Source organism: Bombina bombina, chromosome 4 (assembly GCF_027579735.1).
Source record: "Bombina bombina isolate aBomBom1 chromosome 4, aBomBom1.pri, whole genome shotgun sequence".
NCBI classification, from domain to species: Eukaryota; Metazoa; Chordata; class Amphibia; order Anura; family Bombinatoridae; genus Bombina; species Bombina bombina.
The window spans coordinates 972,469,957-972,486,521 of record NC_069502.1 but is presented as its reverse complement, the minus strand read 5'-3'; the positions used below and the strand labels follow the sequence as shown (position 1 = coordinate 972,486,521).

At 39.8% G+C, this 16,565-nt stretch overlaps 1 protein-coding gene across 2 annotated transcripts in view; it reads left to right on the top strand.

The window, feature by feature from the left end:
- Positions 1–16,565, top strand: part of RALGAPA2 (Ral GTPase activating protein catalytic subunit alpha 2) — a 1,332,894-nt gene that overhangs the window by 287,099 nt on the left and 1,029,230 nt on the right. The gene's annotated exons all lie outside the window — the stretch shown is intronic.

Genomic DNA, 16,565 nt, shown 5'->3' with positions numbered 1-16,565 from the left:
CTACAAAACAAGAAGGAAATTCCGCCCAGTCCAAGCCAGTCTGGAGACCTAACCAGGCTTGGAGCAAGGGAAAGCAGGCCAAAAAACCTGCTGCTGCCTCTAAGACAGCATGAAGGAGTAGCCCCCGATCCGGGACCGGATCTAGTTGGGGGCAGACTTTCTCTCTTCGCCCAGGCTTGGGCAAGAGACGTCCAGGATCCCTGGGCTCTGGAGATCGTTTCACAGGGATATCTTCTGGATTTCAAAGCCTCATCTCCAAAAGGGATATTTCATCTCTCACAATTATCTGCAAATCAGATAAAGAGAGAGGCATTCTTACGTTGTGTTAAAGACCTTCTGGTCATGGGAGTGATCCACCCAGTTCCAAGGGAGGAACAGGGGCAAGGATTCTATTCAAATCTGTTTATAGTTCCCAAAAAAGAGGGAACTTTCAGACCAATCTTGGATCTCAAGATCCTAAACAAATTTCTCAGGGTCCCATCCTTCAAGATGGATACTATTCGAACCATCCTACCTTTGATCCAGGAGGGTCAATATATGACTACCGTGGACTTAAAGGATGCTTATCTCCACATTCCGATACACAGAGATCATCATCGGTTTCTCAGGTTCTCCTTCCTAGACAGGCATTACCAGTTTGTGGTTCTTCCCTTCGGGTTAGCCACAGCACCAAGAATCTTTACGAAGGTTCTAGGGTCCCTGCTGGCGATTCTAAGGCCATGGGGCATAGCGTTGGCCCCTTACCTAGACGACATTCTGATACAGGCATCGACTTTTCAAATCGCCAAGTCCCATACGGACATTGTTCTGGCCTTTCTGAGGTCTCACGGGTGGAAGGTGAACGAAGAAAAGAGTTCTCTCTCCCCTCTCAAAAGAGTTTCCTTCCTAGATTTTTCTGATGGAGGTCAGGTTGTCAAAGCTTCTAACTTCCTGCCGTGCTCTTTATTCCACTTCTCAGCCGTCAGTGGCTTAGTGTGTGGAAGTAATTGGCTTAATGGTAGCGGCAATGGACATAGTTCCGTTTGCCCGCCTACATCTCAGACCACTGCAACTTTGCATGCTCAATCAGTGGAATGGGGATTACACAGATTTGTCCCCTCTGCTAAATCTGGATCAAGAGACCAGAGATTCTCTTCTCTGGTGGCTATCTCGGGTCCATCTGTCCAGGGGAATGAGCTTCCGCAGGCCAGAATGGACTATAGTGACGACAGATGACAGCCTTCTGGGCTGGGGCGCAGTCTGGAACTCCCTGAAGGCTCAGGGTTCGTGGACTCAGGAGGAAGCCCTCCTTCCGATAAACATTCTGGAACTAAGAGCGATATTCAATGCTCTTCAGGCTTGGCTTCAGCTAGCTGCGGTCAGGTTCATCAGATTTCAGTCAGACAACATCACGACTGTAGCCTATATCAACCATCAGGGGGGTACAAAGAGCCCCCTGGCGATGTTGGAGGTTTCAAAGATAATTCTATGGGCAGAGGTTCACTCTTGCCATCGCTAAGCTATCCATATCCCAGGAGTAGAGAACTGGGAGGCGGATTTTTAAGTCGGCAGTCTTTTCATCCGAGGGAGTGGGAACTCCATCCGGAGGTATTTGCCCAGTTGATTCATCTATGGGGCAAACCAGAACTGGATCTCATGGCGTCTCGTCAGAACGCCAAGCTTCCTTGTTACGGGTCCAGGTCCAGGGATCCCCAGGCAGCGCTGATAGATGCTCTAGCAGCGCCCTGGTCCTTCAGCCTGGCTTATGTGTTTCCACCGTTTCCTCTGCTCCCTCATCTGATTACCAAGATCAGGCAGGAGAGAGCTTTGGTGACCTTGATAGCCCCTGCGTGGCCACGCAGGACTTGGTATGCAGATCTGGTGGACATGTCATCCTTTCCACCATGGACTCTGCTGCTGAGTCAGGACCTTCTACTTCAAGGTCCTTTCAAACATCCAAATCTAATTTCTCTGCGTCTGACTGCTTGGAGATTGAACGCTTGATTCTATCAAAGCGTGGTTTTTCCGAGTCGGTCATTGATACCTTAATTCAGGCTCGAAAGCCTGTCACCAGGAAAATCTATCATAAGATATGGTGTAAATATCTTCATTGGTGTGAATCCAAGGGTTACTCATGGAGTAAAGTCAGGATTCCTAGAATATTATCTTTTCTCCAGGAGGGATTGGAGAAAGCATTGTCTGCTAGTTCCTTAAAGGGACAGATCTCTGCTCTGTCTATTCTTTTGCACAAACATCTGGCTGAGGTTCCAGACGTTCAGGCGTTTTGTCAGGCTTTAGTTAGAATTAAGCCTGTGTTTAAACCTGTTGCTCCGCCATGGAGTTTAAATTTAGTTCTTAAGGTTCTTCAAGGGGTTCCATTTGAACCTCTGCATTCCATAGATATTAAACTTTTATCTTGGAAAGTTCTGTTTCTAGTAGCTATCTCCTCGGCTCGAAGAGTTTCGGAGTTATCTGCTTTACAGTGTGATTCCCCTTATCTGATTTTCCATGCAGATAAGGTAGTTTTGCGTACCAAACCTGGGTTTCTTCCTAAGGTAGTATCTAATAAGAACATCAATCAGGAGATGGTTGTTCCTTCATTATGTCTTAATCCTTCCTCAAAGAAGGAACGTCTTTTACACAATCTTGATGTGGTTTGTGCTTTAAAGTTTTATTCACAAGCTACTAAGGATTTTCGTCAAACATCTGCTTTGTTTGTTTACTCTGGACAGAGGAGAGGTCAAAAGGCTTCGGCAACTTCTCTATCTTTTTGGCTAAGAAGTATAATACGCTTAGCTTATGAGACTGCTGGCCAGCAGCCTCCTTAAAGAATTACAGCTCATTCCACTAGAGCGGTAGCTTCCACATGGGCTTTTAAAAATGAGGCCTCTGTTGAACAGATTTGTAAGGCGGCGACTTGGTCTTCGCTTCATACCCTTTCTAAATTCTACAAATTCGATACTTTTGCTTCTTCGGAGGCTATTTTTGGGAGAAAGGTCTTACAGGCAGTGGTGCCTTCCGTTTAAGGGCCTGCCTTGTCCCTCCCTTCATCCGTGTCCTAAAGCTTTGGTATTGGTATCCTACAAGTAATGGATGAACCCGTGGACTGGATACACCTTTACAAGAGAAAGCAAAATTTATGCTTACCTGATAAATTTATTTCTCTTGTGGTGTATCCAGTCCACGGCCCGCCCTGTCATTTTTAGGCAGGTGTTTTTTATTTTTACTACAGTCACCACTGCACCCTATAGTTTCTCCTTTTTTCTTGCTTGTCTTCAGTCGAATGACTGGGGGTGGCAGTTAGGGGAGTAGCTATATAGACAGCTCTGCTGTGGGTGTCCTCTTGCAGCTTCCTGTTGGGAAGGAGAATATCCCACAAGTAATGGATGAACCTGTGGACTGGATACACCACAAGAGAAATAAATTTATCAGGTAAGCATAAATTTTGTTTTTAGGAAGTTTATCTTTACTGGGGTATAGTCTTTTTTTTCGATTTCATTTGTTTTTTCTTTGGAAAACTTGCGGGAAAATTAGGCTTGCGAGGGCGCAAAATGCTGTTATTTATTGCGTCATTCTTGACGCGATAATTTTTTTTGGTGCGAATGTGGGTCTGTCATGACGCAAGTTCGTCATTTTCATCGTCTTAGTTGACGCTAGGTTGTTTGGCTTGAAATTGTGTTTGTTATGACACGAGTTGCGTCATTTCCAGATGTTTGTTGGCGTCAAAAATTCTCAACTTCCTTTTGCGTCGTGCATCATACTTTGTGCAAAAAAAATTTAGTTTTATTTTACCTCACTTCCTATATGCTCCTTGCCTTCTTTATGCTCAGAGGGCTATGCTATTTGCTTTTTTTTTTTGCAAATTTTTAGCATTTGCATTTTTTCTCATTCTTGAAACTGCTATATGTGGAAATAAGATATTTCTGTTTAATGTTATTTTTTCTTTTTTACATTTTACAAGATGTCTCAATCTGATCCTGTCTCAAAAGCTGCTGTAGGAACCATGCTGCCTGAACACAGTTCTACGCTAAGTGTATCTGTTGTAAGCTAGGGGAGATTATATCTCTAGCTGTAGTATGTAACCGTTGTCATGATAAGCTTTTGCATGCAGAAAAGGTTTCTATTAGTGCTAGTACAGTATCTGTTGTTCCTTCAACATCTGAAGTACATGATATCCCTGTTGATATGAAAAATTATATTGGTGAGGCGATACAGAAGACTATGGCTTCTATCTTACCTTCAAATAAACGTGAAAGGTCTTTTAAAACTTCTCATGATACTGATGAAAATTGTAATGACTGGCAACATACTGATATATCCTCCTCTGATGACGATCTCTCTGACTCCTCCTACTTCAGACATTGACACTGATAAATCATCTTATCTTTTTAAGATTGAGTATATTCGTTCTTTGTTAAAAGAAGTGTTAATAACTTTGGATATTGAGGAGTCTGATCCTCTTGATAATAAATCCAGTAAACATTTAAATTCTGTCTATAAACCTCCTGTGACTACTCCTGAGGTTTTTCCTGTTACTGATGCTATTTCGGATGTTATTGCTAAGAAATGGTATAAGCCTGGTTCTTCTTTTATTCCTTCTTCAAGGTTTAAAAAGTTGTTTCCTTTGCCAGTGGCTAAATTAGAGTTTTGGGAAAAAGTCCCTAAGATTGATGGGGCTATTTCTACTCTTGCTAAACGTACTACTGTTCCTATGGAAGATAGTACCTCTTTTAAGGATCCTTTAGATAGCAAGATTTAATCTTATCTAAGGATAGCTTATTTGCATTCTGGCTATATGCTCAGACCTGCCATTTCTTTCATGTAATTGGCAAGAGTCCATGAGCTAGTGACATATGGGATATACAATCCTACCAGGAGGGGCAAAGTTTCCCAAACCTCAAAATGCCTATAAATACACCCCTCACCACACCCACAATTCAGTTTTACAAACTTTGCCTCCTATGGAGGTGGTGAAGTAAGTTCTACGTTGATATGCGCTTCTCAGCATTGTTGAAGCCCGATTCCTCTCAGAGTACAGCGAATGTCAGAGGGACGTGAAGGGAGTATCACTTATTTGAAAACGATGATTTCCCTAACGGGGGGTCTATTTCATAGGTTCTCTGTTATCGGTCGTAGAGATTCATCTCCTACCTCCCTTTTCAGATCGACGATATACTCTCAATTTACCATTACCTCTACTAATAACTGTTTTAGTACTGGTTTGGCTATCTGCTATATGTGGATGGGTGTCTTTTGGTAAGTATGTTTTTATTACTTAAGACACTCTCAGCTATGGTTTGGCACTTTATGCAATTATATAAAGTTCTAAATATATGTATTGTACTTATATTTGCCATGAGTCAGCTTCATGTATTTCCTTCTGCAGACTGTCAGTTTCATATTTTGAATGTAAACACTTTAAGAAATTTATTTATTACCTGGGGTTTAGTCTTTTTTTCAATTTGACTACTTTTTGCAATTGTGGGTGTTAGGCTCGCAGGTGCGTCAAATGTTAGACTTTATTGCGTCATTTTTGGCGCAAATCTTTTTTTGGCGCAAAAAAAGACGTTTATGACGCAACTTCGTCATTTCCGGCGTCATACGTGAAGCCGAGACCTTTCACACGGCGGCGTCATTAGTGACGCAAGTGTGTCATTTCCGGTCATTTTTGGCACCAAAAAAGTTTACGTTACGTTGCGCATCATACTTCGCGCCAAATTTTTTTCATTATTTCAATACCCCATTGATGTTTGCCTCCTGCTTTCTTCTCTATCAAGAGGCCTATGCTTTTGCATTTTTTCCCACTCCTGAAACTGTCATTTAAGGTAATAGATAATTTTGCTTTATATGTTGTTTTTTCTCTTACATTAAGCAAGATGTCCCAAACTGATCCTGTCTCTGAAGTTTCTGCTGGAACATTGCTGCCTGACATCGGTTCTACCAAAGCTAAGTGCATTTGTTTTAAAATTGTAGAAATTATTCCACCGAATGTCATTTGTAATAGTTGTCATGATAAACTTTTACATGCAGATAGTGTTTCTATCAGTAATAGTACATTGCCAGTTGCAGTTCCTTCAACTTCTAATGTGCATGATATACCTGTAAATTTTAAAGAATTTGTTTCTGATTCTATTATGAAGGCTTTGTCTGCATTTCCACCTTCTAATAAACGTAAAAGGTCTTTTAAAACTTCTCATTTAGCTGATGAAATTTCAAATGACCAACAACATAATAATTCATCCTCTTCTGATGAGGATCTATCTGAAACAGAAGATCCTTCCTCAGATATTGACACTGACAAATCTACTTATTTATTTAAAATAGAGTATATGCGTTCTTTATTAAAAGAAGTGTTAATTACTTTGGATATTGAGGTAACCAGTCCTATTGACGTTCAGTCTAATAAACGTTTAAATGCTGTTTTTAAACCTCCTGTGGTTTCCCCAGGTGTTTTTCCCATTCCTGAGGCGATTTCTGATATGGTTTCTAGGGAATGGAATAAGCCAGGTACTTCCTTTATTCCTTCTTCAAGGTTTAAGAGATTGTATCCTTTACCAGCAAAATCTATAGAGTTTTGGGAAAAGATCCCCAAAGTTGATGGGGCTATTTCTACTCTTGCTAAACGTACCACTATTCCTATGGAAGATAGCACTTCCTTTAAGGATCCTTTAGATAGGAAGCTTGAATCTTATCTAAGGAAGGCCTATTTATATTCAGGTCATCTTCTCAGACCTGCTATTTCTTTGGGTGATGTTGCGGCTGCATCAACTTTCTGGTTGGAAAATTTAGCGCAACATGAATTGGATTCTGACATATCTAGCATTGTTCGCTTACTGCAACATGCTAATCATTTTATTTGTGATGCCATTTTTTGATATTATCAAAATTGATGTTAGATCCATGTCTTTAGCTGTTTTAGCTAGAAAAGAGCGTTGTGGCTTAAATCTTGGAATGCTGATATGACATCTAAATCTAGATTACTATCTCTTTCTTTCCAAGGTAATAATTTATTTTGGTTCTCAGTTGGATTCTATTATTTCAACTATCACTGGAGGAAAAGGAGTTTTTTTGCCTCAGGATAAAAAACCTAAGGGTAAATCTAAGGCGTCTAACTCGTTTTCGTTCCTTTCGTCAGAATAAGGAACAAAAACTCAATCCTCTTCCCAAGGAATCTGCTTCCAGTTGGAAGCCTTCCTCAAATTGGAATAAATCCAAGCCATTTAGGAAACCAAAGTCTGCCCCTAAGTCCGCATGAAGGTGCGGCCCTCATTCCAGCTCAGCTGGTAGGGGGCAGATTAAGGTTTTTCATGGATTTTTGGATAAAATCTGTCCAAAATCATTGGATTCAGAGCATTGTCTCTCAAGGGTATCAAATAGGATTCAAAGTAAGACCTCCTGTGAGAAGATTTTTTTCTCTCACACATTCCTGTAAATTCAGTAAAAGCTCAGGCTTTTCTGAAGTGTGTTTCAGACCTGGAGTCTTCAGGGGTAATCATGCCAGTTCCTCCTCAGGAACAAGGTTTGGGGTTTTATTCAAACCTATTCATTGTACCAAAGAAAGAAAATTTGTTCCGACCAGTTCTGGATCTGAAAATTTTGAATCGTTATGTAAGAGTACCAACTTTCAAGATGGTGACCATAAGGACTATTCTGCCTTTTGTTCAGCAAGGACATTATATGTCTACAATAGACTTACAGGATGCATACCTTCATATTCCGATTCATCCAGAACATTATCAGTTCCTGAGATTCTCTTTTCTAGACAAGCATTACCAATTTGTTGCTCTTCCATTTGGCCTAGCAACAGCTCCAAGAATCTTTTCAAAGGTTCTAGGTGCCCTACTCTCTGTAATCAGAGAACAGGGTATTGCGGTGTTTCCTTATTTGGACGATATCTTGGTACTAGCTCAGTCTTTACATACTGCATTATCTCACACAAATCAACTAGTGTTGTTTCTTCGGAAACATGGTTGGAGGATCAATTTACCAAAAAGTTTCTTGATTCCTCAGACAACGGTCACCTTTTTAGGCTTCCAGATAGATTCAGTGTCGCAGCATGTCGGCTCCTTCAGTCTCAGTCATTCCCTTTAGTGGCTATGTGCATGGAAGTTTTAGGTCTCATGACTGCAGCATCGGACGCAATCCCCTTTGCTCGTTTTCACATGAGACCTCTACAGCTTTGTATGCTGAATCAGTGGTGCAGGGATTATACAAAGATATCACAATTAATATCCTTGAATCCCAATGTACGACACTCTGACATGGTGGATAGATCACCATTGTTTGGTTCAAGGGGCTTCTTTTGTTCGCCCAACCTGGACTGTGATCACAACAGATGCGAGTCTTTCAAGTTGGGGAGCTGTTTGGGGGTCTCTGACAGCACAAGGGGTTTGGAAATCTCAAGAGGCGAGATTACCAATAAATATTTTAGAACTCCATGCAATTCTCAGGGCTCTTCAGTTCTGGCTTCTGCTAAAGAGAGAACCGTTCATTTGTTTTCAGACAGACAATATCACAACTGTGGCTTATGTCAATCATCAGGGTGGGAGTCACAGTCCCCAAGCTATGAAAGAAGTATCTCGGATACTTGCTTGGGCGGAATCCAGCTCCTGTCTAATCTCTGCGGTGCATATCCCAGGTGTAGACAATTGGGAGGCGGATTATCTCAGCCACCAGACTTTACATCCAGGGGAGTGGTCTCTCCATCCAGATGTGTTTTCTCAGATTGTTCAGATGTGGGGGCTTCCAGAGATAGATCTCATGGCCTCTCATCTAAACAAGAAACTTCCCAGATACCTGTCCAGGTCCAGGGATGTTCAGGCGGAAGCAGTGAATGCGCTGACACTTTCTTGATGTTATCAACCTGCTTACATCTTCCCGCCTCTAGTTCTCCTTCCAAGAGTGATCTCCAAAGTCATCATGGAACAGTCTTGTGTGGCTGGTGGCTCCAGCATGGCCACACAGGTTTTGATATGCGGATCTGGTTCGGATGTCCAGTTGCCCGTCTTGGCCACTTCCGTTACGGCTGGACCTACTATCTCAAGGTCCGTTTTTCCATCAGGATCTCAAATCATTAAATTTGAAGGTATGGAAATTGAACGCTTAGTTCTAAGTCATAGAGGTTTCTCTGATTCAGTGATTAATACTATGTTACAAGCTCGTAAATCTGTCTCTAGAAAGATTTATTATAGAGTTTGGAAGACTTACATTTCATGGTGTTCTTCTCATAAATTCTCCTGGCATTCTTTTAGAGTTCCTAGAATTTTGCAGTTCCTTCAGGATGGTTTGGATAAGGGTTTGTCTGCAAGTTCCTTGAAAGGACAAATCTCCGCTCTTTCTGTTTTATTTCACAGAAAGATTGCTATACTTCCTGATATACACTGTTTTGTACAGGCTTTAGTTCGTATTAAGCCTGTCATTAAGTCAATTTCTCCTCCTTGGAGTCTTAATTTGGTTCTGAGGGCTTTACAGGCTCCTCCATTTGAACCTATGCATTCTTTGGACATTAAACTACTTTCTTGGAAAGTGTTGTTCCTTTTGGCTATCTCTTCTGCTAGAAGAGTTTCTGAGCTATCTGCTCTTTCTTGTGAGTCTCCTTTTTTGATTTTTCATCAGGATAAGGCAGTTTTGCGGACTTCTTTTCAACTTTTACCTAAGGTTGTGAATTCTAACAACATTAGTAGAGAAATTGTTGTCCCTTCTTTATGTCCTAATCCTAAGAATTCTTTGGAGAGATCCTTACATTCTTTGGATGTGGTAAGAACTTTGAAATATTATGTGGAAGCTACTAAAAATTTCAGGAAGACTTCTAGTCTATTTGTTTTATTTTCTGGTCCTAGGAAAGGTCAGAAAGCTTCTGCTATTTCCTTGGCTTCTTGGTTGAAACTTTTGATTCATCAAGCTTATTTGGAGTCGGGTCAAACCCCGCCTCACAGAATTACAGCTCATTCTACTAGATCAGTCTCCACTTCATGGGCTTTTAAGAATGAAGCTTCAGTTGATCAGATTTGCAAAGCAGCCACTTGGTCCTCTTTGCATACATTTACTAAATTCTACCATTTTGATGTATTTGCTTCTTCAGAAGCAGTTTTTGGTAGAAAAGTTATTCAGGCAGCTGTTTCAGTTTGATTCTTCTGCTTTTTGATTTAAGTTTTTTTCTTTCAAAAGTGAAAATAAACTTAATTTTGGGTTGTGGATAATTTTTTCAGCGGAATATGGCTGTTTTTGTTTTATTCCCTCCCTATCTAGGGACTCTTGAGTGGAAGACTCCACATCTTGGGTATTGATATCCCATATGTCACTAGCTCATGGACTCTTGCCAATTACATGAAAGAAAACATAATTTATGTAAGAACTTACCCGATTCATTTCTTTCATATTGGCAAGAGTCCATGAGGCCCACCCTTTTTATGGTGGTTATGATTTTTTGTATAAAGCACAATTATTTCCAAATTTCCTTTGTTGATGCTTTCTACTCCTTTCTTTATCACCCCACTGCTTGGCTATTCGTTAAACTGAATTGTGGGTAGGCATTTTGAGGTTTGGGAAACTTTGCCCCTCCTGGTAGGATTGTATATCCCATATGTCACTAACTCATGGACTCTTGCCAATATGAAAGAAATTAATTTATCAGGTAAGTTCTTAAATAAATTATGTTTTCTATGGCTGATGTTGCGACTGCATCAACTTTTTGGTTGGATAGCTTAGCACAACGGGGAAAAAGACTCTGATTTGCATTACATTGTTTGTTTGCTTCAACATGCTAATCATTTTATCCTTGATGCTATTTTTGATATCATCAATATTAATGTTAAATCTATGTCTTTGGCTTTTTTAGCTAGAAGAGCTTTATGGCTCAAATCCTGGAATGCTGACATGGTATCTAAATCTAGGTTACTATCTCTATCATTCTAGGGTAATAATTTGTTTGGTTCCCAGTTGGTTTCTATTACTTCCACTATTACTGGGGGGAAGGGAGTTTATTTGCCTCATGATAAAGTCTAAAGGCAAATCTAAAGCTTTTAATCGGTTTTGTTCCTTTCGTCAGAATAGAGAACAGAAAACCACTCCTTCCCCTAAATACTCTGGCTCCAATTGGAAGCCATCCTCAAGTTGGAATAAATCCATGCCTTATAAGAAACCAACACCAGTCCCTAAGACTGTATGAAGGTGCAGCCCTCAATCCAGTTCTGCTGATGGGAGGCAGATTGAAATTATTTCAAGACGTTTGGGCAGGTTCCGTTCAAAATTATTGGTTTCAGAATATTGTCGCTCAGGGGTATCGAATAGGTTTCAGAATAAGTCCTCCTGTGAGAATACTTTTTCTCTTTCATGTTCCAACAAATCCTGTGAAAGCTCAGGCCTTTCTGAAGTGTGTTTCGTTCAGATCTAGAGCTTTCAGGAGTAATTGTACCAGTTCCAATCCTGGAACAGGGTCTGTGTTCTTATTCAAATCTATTCATTTTCCCGAAGAAGGAAAATTCTTTCAGACCAGTTCTGGATCTGAAGTTTTTGAATCAATTTGTAAGGGTTCCAACTTTCAAGATGGTGACTATAAGGACTATTCTGCCTTTTGTTCAGCAAGGTCATTACATGTCCTCAATAGACTTACAGGATGAGTATCTTCACATTCCGATTCATCCAGACCACTATCGCTTTCTGAGATTCTCTTTTCTAGACAAGCATTACCAATTTGTTGCTCTTTAATTTGGCCTAGCAACAGCTCCAAGAATCTTTTTGAAGGTTCTCGGTGCCCTTCTATCTGTAATCAGAGAGCAGGGTATTGCAGTGTTTCCTTATTTGGACAATATCTTGGTACTAGCTCAGTCTTTACATTTAGCAGAATCTCACACAAATCAACTAGTGTTGTTTCTTCAAAGAAATGGTTGGAGGATCAATTTACCAAAGAGTTTCTTGATTTCTCAGACAAGGGTCACCTTTTTAGATTTCCAGATAGATTCAGTGTCCATGACTCTATCTTTAACAGGCGGGAGACGAATGAAATTGGTTTCAGCCTGTCGAAACCTTCAGTCTCGATCATTCCCTTCAGTGGCTATGTGCATGGAAGTGTTAGGTCTCATGACTGCAGCATCGGACCTCTGCAGCTTTGTATGCTGAATCAATTGTGCAGGGATTATACTCTGATATCACAGTTGATATACTTAAATCCCAACATTCAACTCTCTCTGTCCTGGTGGTTGGACCATCATCGGATTCTTCAAGGGGCCTCTTTTGTTCGTCCTTTCTGATCTGTGATTTCAACAGATGCAAGTCTCATAGGTTGGGGAACTGTCTGGGGGTCTCTGACAGCACAAGGAGTTTGGAATACTCAAGGCGAGGTTACCAATCAATATTTTGGAACTCTGTGCTATTTTCAGGGCTCTTCAGGCTTGGCCTCTGTTAAAGAGAGAATCATTCATTCATTTTCAGACAATATTACAACTGTGGCATATGTCAATCATCAAGTGGGGGACTCACAGTCCTTTAGCGATGAAAGGAGTATCTTGAATACTTTCTTGGGCGGAATCCAACTCCTGTCTAATTTCTGCGATACATATCCCAGGTGTAGACAATTAAGAAGCGGATTATCTCAGTCGTCAGTCTTTCCATCCAGCGGAGTGGTCTCTCCATCCAGATGTATTTTGTCAGATTGTACAGATGTGGGGTCTCCCCGAAATAGATCTGATGGCTTCCCATCTAAACAAGAAGCTTCCAAGGTACCTTTCCAGGTCCAGGGATCCTCAGGCGGAGATGGTGGAGGGCAGTTCCTTGGTTTTACCAACCTGCTTACATTTTTCCGCCTCTAGTTCTTCTTTCAAGGGTGATCTCCAAGATCATATTGAAACAATTGCATGTGTTTCTGATAGCACCAGCATGGCCTCACAGGTTTTGGTATGCGGATCTTGTCCGGATGTCCAGTTTCCAACCTTGGCCACTTCCTTTAAGGCCAGACCTTCTGTCTCAAGGGCCGTTTTTTCCATCATGATCTCAAATCGCTAAATTTGAAGGTATGTAAATTGAACGCTTAGTACTTGGTCATAGAGGTCTCTCTGACTCAGTGATTAATACTATGCTACTCGTAAGTCTGTTTCAAGGAAGATTTATTATCGGGTTTAAAACCTATATTTCATGGGTTCTTTCTCATAAATTCTCTTGGCATTCTTTTAGGATTCCTAGAATTTTACAGTTTCTTTCGGGATGGTTTGGATAAAGTTTTATCTGCAAGTACCTTGACGAAATCTCTGCTCTTTTTGTTTTATTTCATAGAAAAATTGCTAAACTTTCTGATATTCTCTGTTTTGTTCAGGCTTGGGTTCATATCAAGCCTGTTGTTAAATCAATCTCTCCTCCTTGGAGTCTTAATTTGGTTTTGAAGGCTTTGCAAGCTCTTCCTTTTGAGCCTATGCATTCTTTGGATATTAAACTATTTTCTTGGAAAGTGTTGTTTCTTTTGGCTATCTCTTCAGCTAGAAGAGTTTCCGAATTGTCTGCTCTCTCTTGTGAGTCTCCTTTTCTGATTTTCCATAAGGATAAGGCTGTTTTGCGGACTTCGTTTAAATTTCTTCCTAAGGTTGTGAATTCTAACAACATTAGTAGAGAAATTGTTGTTCCTTCCTTGTCTCCTAATCCTAAGAATACTTTTGAAAGATCTTTACATTTTCTGGATGTTGTAAGAGCTTTGAAATATTATGTTGAAGCTACTAAAGATTTTAGGAAGACTTCTAGTCTATTTGTTGTTTTTTTCTGGTCCTAGGAAAGGTCAGAAAACCTCTGCCATTTCTTTGGCATCTTGGTTAAAGCGTTTGATTCACAAGGCTTGTTTGGAGGCAGGACAGTCTCCACCTCAGAGAATTAAAGCTCATTCTACTAGATCAGTCGCCACTTCTTGGGCTTTTAAGAATGAAGCTTTGGTTGATCAGATTTGCAAAGCAGCAACTTGGTCGTCTTTGCATACATTTACTAAATTTTACCATTTTGATGTGTTTGCTTCTTCTGAAGCAGTCTTTGGTAGAAAAGTTCTTCAGGCAACTGTCTCAGTTTGACTCTTCTGCTTATGATTTAAGTTTTTTTTCTTGAAATTTATAATAAAGACTTATTTTTTTTTGTGGATTTTATTTTTTTCAGCGGAAATAGCTGTTTTTATTTTATCCCGCCCTTTCTAGTGACTCTTCTGTGGTCTCCCACATCTTCGGTATTTCTAGCTCATGGACTCTTGCCAATTACATGAAAGAAAACATAATTTATGTAAGAACTTACCTGTAAATGCATTTCTTTCATATTGAGTCCATGAGGCCCACCCTTTTTATGGTGATTATAATTTTTGTATAAAAGCACAATTTTTTTATTTCCATTACTCTTTTTGTATGCTTTTTTTACTCCCTATTTTTTCACCCCACTACTTGGCTATTCATTAAACTGAATTGTGGGTGTGGTGAGGGGTGTATTTATAGTCATTTTGAGGTTTGGGAAACTTTGCCCCTCCTGGTAGGATTGTATATCCCATATGTCACTAGCTCATGGACTCTTGCCAATATGAAATAAATAAATTTATCAGGTAAGTTCTTACATAAATTATGTTTTTGCGCTCGCGTGCAATCCCACCCCCGGCCCGTGCACAGCCAATCACGCGGGGGCAGGAGCTTTCAATCTCCCCGATCAGGAAGCAGCTGTATGATGACCGCTGCTGGTTAAATACGGCGTGCAGGTTCTCTTGTGAGAACCTGCAGTCATAGGGGGTCGAAAGGCTTATGAAGCCTTTGATAAATTGACCCCTAAAGATAGTTTTATATCACTTTTTAGTACTTTTGTATACATAGCATAATTCTGTAATCAGAAAGCTAATCGTTCATGTTTTAAATAAATATAGACTATCATTTGTATTTTAGAACACAAAAACCAAAGAAGCCAGTAGAGAAGATTGTGACTTACTGGTGGTGAAAATGGTCATTTTTAATAATTGTATTTAAAATAAAAATATATATATATTATTGAAAGTCTGGATTTTGGAATAATTCAAAATGTTTGAATTCAGGATTTTGGGGTTTGTATCTGTATTAAGTCTGCCATATAATGAAGCGAAACGTAAGGCTCTTCCATTATGGTCTCTAATAGTTCAGTTAAAAAGTCACCATTTTTGTGTAAGTCTTAGCAGTAGATCTCTTCTGTATAGGAGCTCATATAAATAACCCTAAATGATGTTTGTACTGCGATGGAGAATTAGCAAACTGTATAATCTCATACTGCAAAGGACAGAACAGAGGAAACATACAGTACGGCTATGTTTGGATAGAGAAATATACTCACGAGATAAGGCCAAGAGTGAGTTTGTTACTGGTCTCCCTTAGTTCATGTTGCAACCTCAGATACCATCAGGAGCTGCATTTTCATGTGGTGTCTATGGATAATCTGGCATTTTGCATCCAGAATATGAGAGGCTATTGACTAAAATAGTGGTTGAATTCCACTCATTTGTCACCCCATAGATAAGGATATACTTGATTCTGTTAATAGTTATAGTAGTGCCATTGGTATCCCTCTAGTACTAGAATATGGGGGGCGTCTGCAGGCTCATGACTCCCATTCAACTCTAAAATGTCCTAGTTTAGTTTAGTTTAGCCAGTTATAAGGCTTCTGTCAAGGGTTATTTAGCAGGTGGGCAATAATAAATTGTACTAATTTGCACAATTTATTTGGAGGTTGTTTTAGAGGTTTGCAGAAGTTAAACATACTTGTAAAGATTTTAAGGGGACACTAACATCAAAATTAAACTTGTATGTGTCAGAGCATACTGTTTTAATATACTTTCCAATTAACTTTCATTATCAAATTGTATTTTTATGTGCACACTTTATGAGGCTCCAGCTCCTACTGAGTACTTGTAAGAGTTCACATTGTATACATATATGAATCTGTGATTGACTGATGGCTGTCACATGATACATGGGTAGCAATTATTTGTTAAACAAAAATCTATTGCTCATTTAAAATTGCTATTGCTTTGTCTTTAATGCCATTATGCACACTTTAATGAGTTCTACTGTATTTAAAGGGACATGATACCCAAATGTTTAAGCACTTGAAAGTGATGCAGCATAGCCGTAAAAAGCTGACTAGAAAATATCACCTGAATATCTCTATGTAAGAAAAGGAAGATATTTTACCTCAAAATTTTATTCACAGCCATTGTAAAGAGACTTTAAGCAGCCAATCTGGATGCTAGTCCCAGTGTGCATCTGGCATGTGCAGACAGTTATTTTATTTTCCTATTCAGCTTATGCAAGTTTACTATAAAATCTTTCACAATTTCAGTGAAATCTCACGAGATCAAAGCAAAGCATGCCCTCAGCACTGCTGATGCTTATTGGCTATTATTTATTTCTTCTTTAACATGTAACCTGACTGTTGCTGAAGTTTAACTTTTCACAGAGCACTTGCTATTGTGGGCTGAAGAACTTTTGAGGTAAAATATCTTCCATTTTTACATAGATATGTTCAGGTGATATTTTCACAACAGCCTTTTACAGTTATGCTGCATTGCTTTCAAGTGCTTTAGCATATGAGTATTATGTCCCTTTAAGATTCATTCT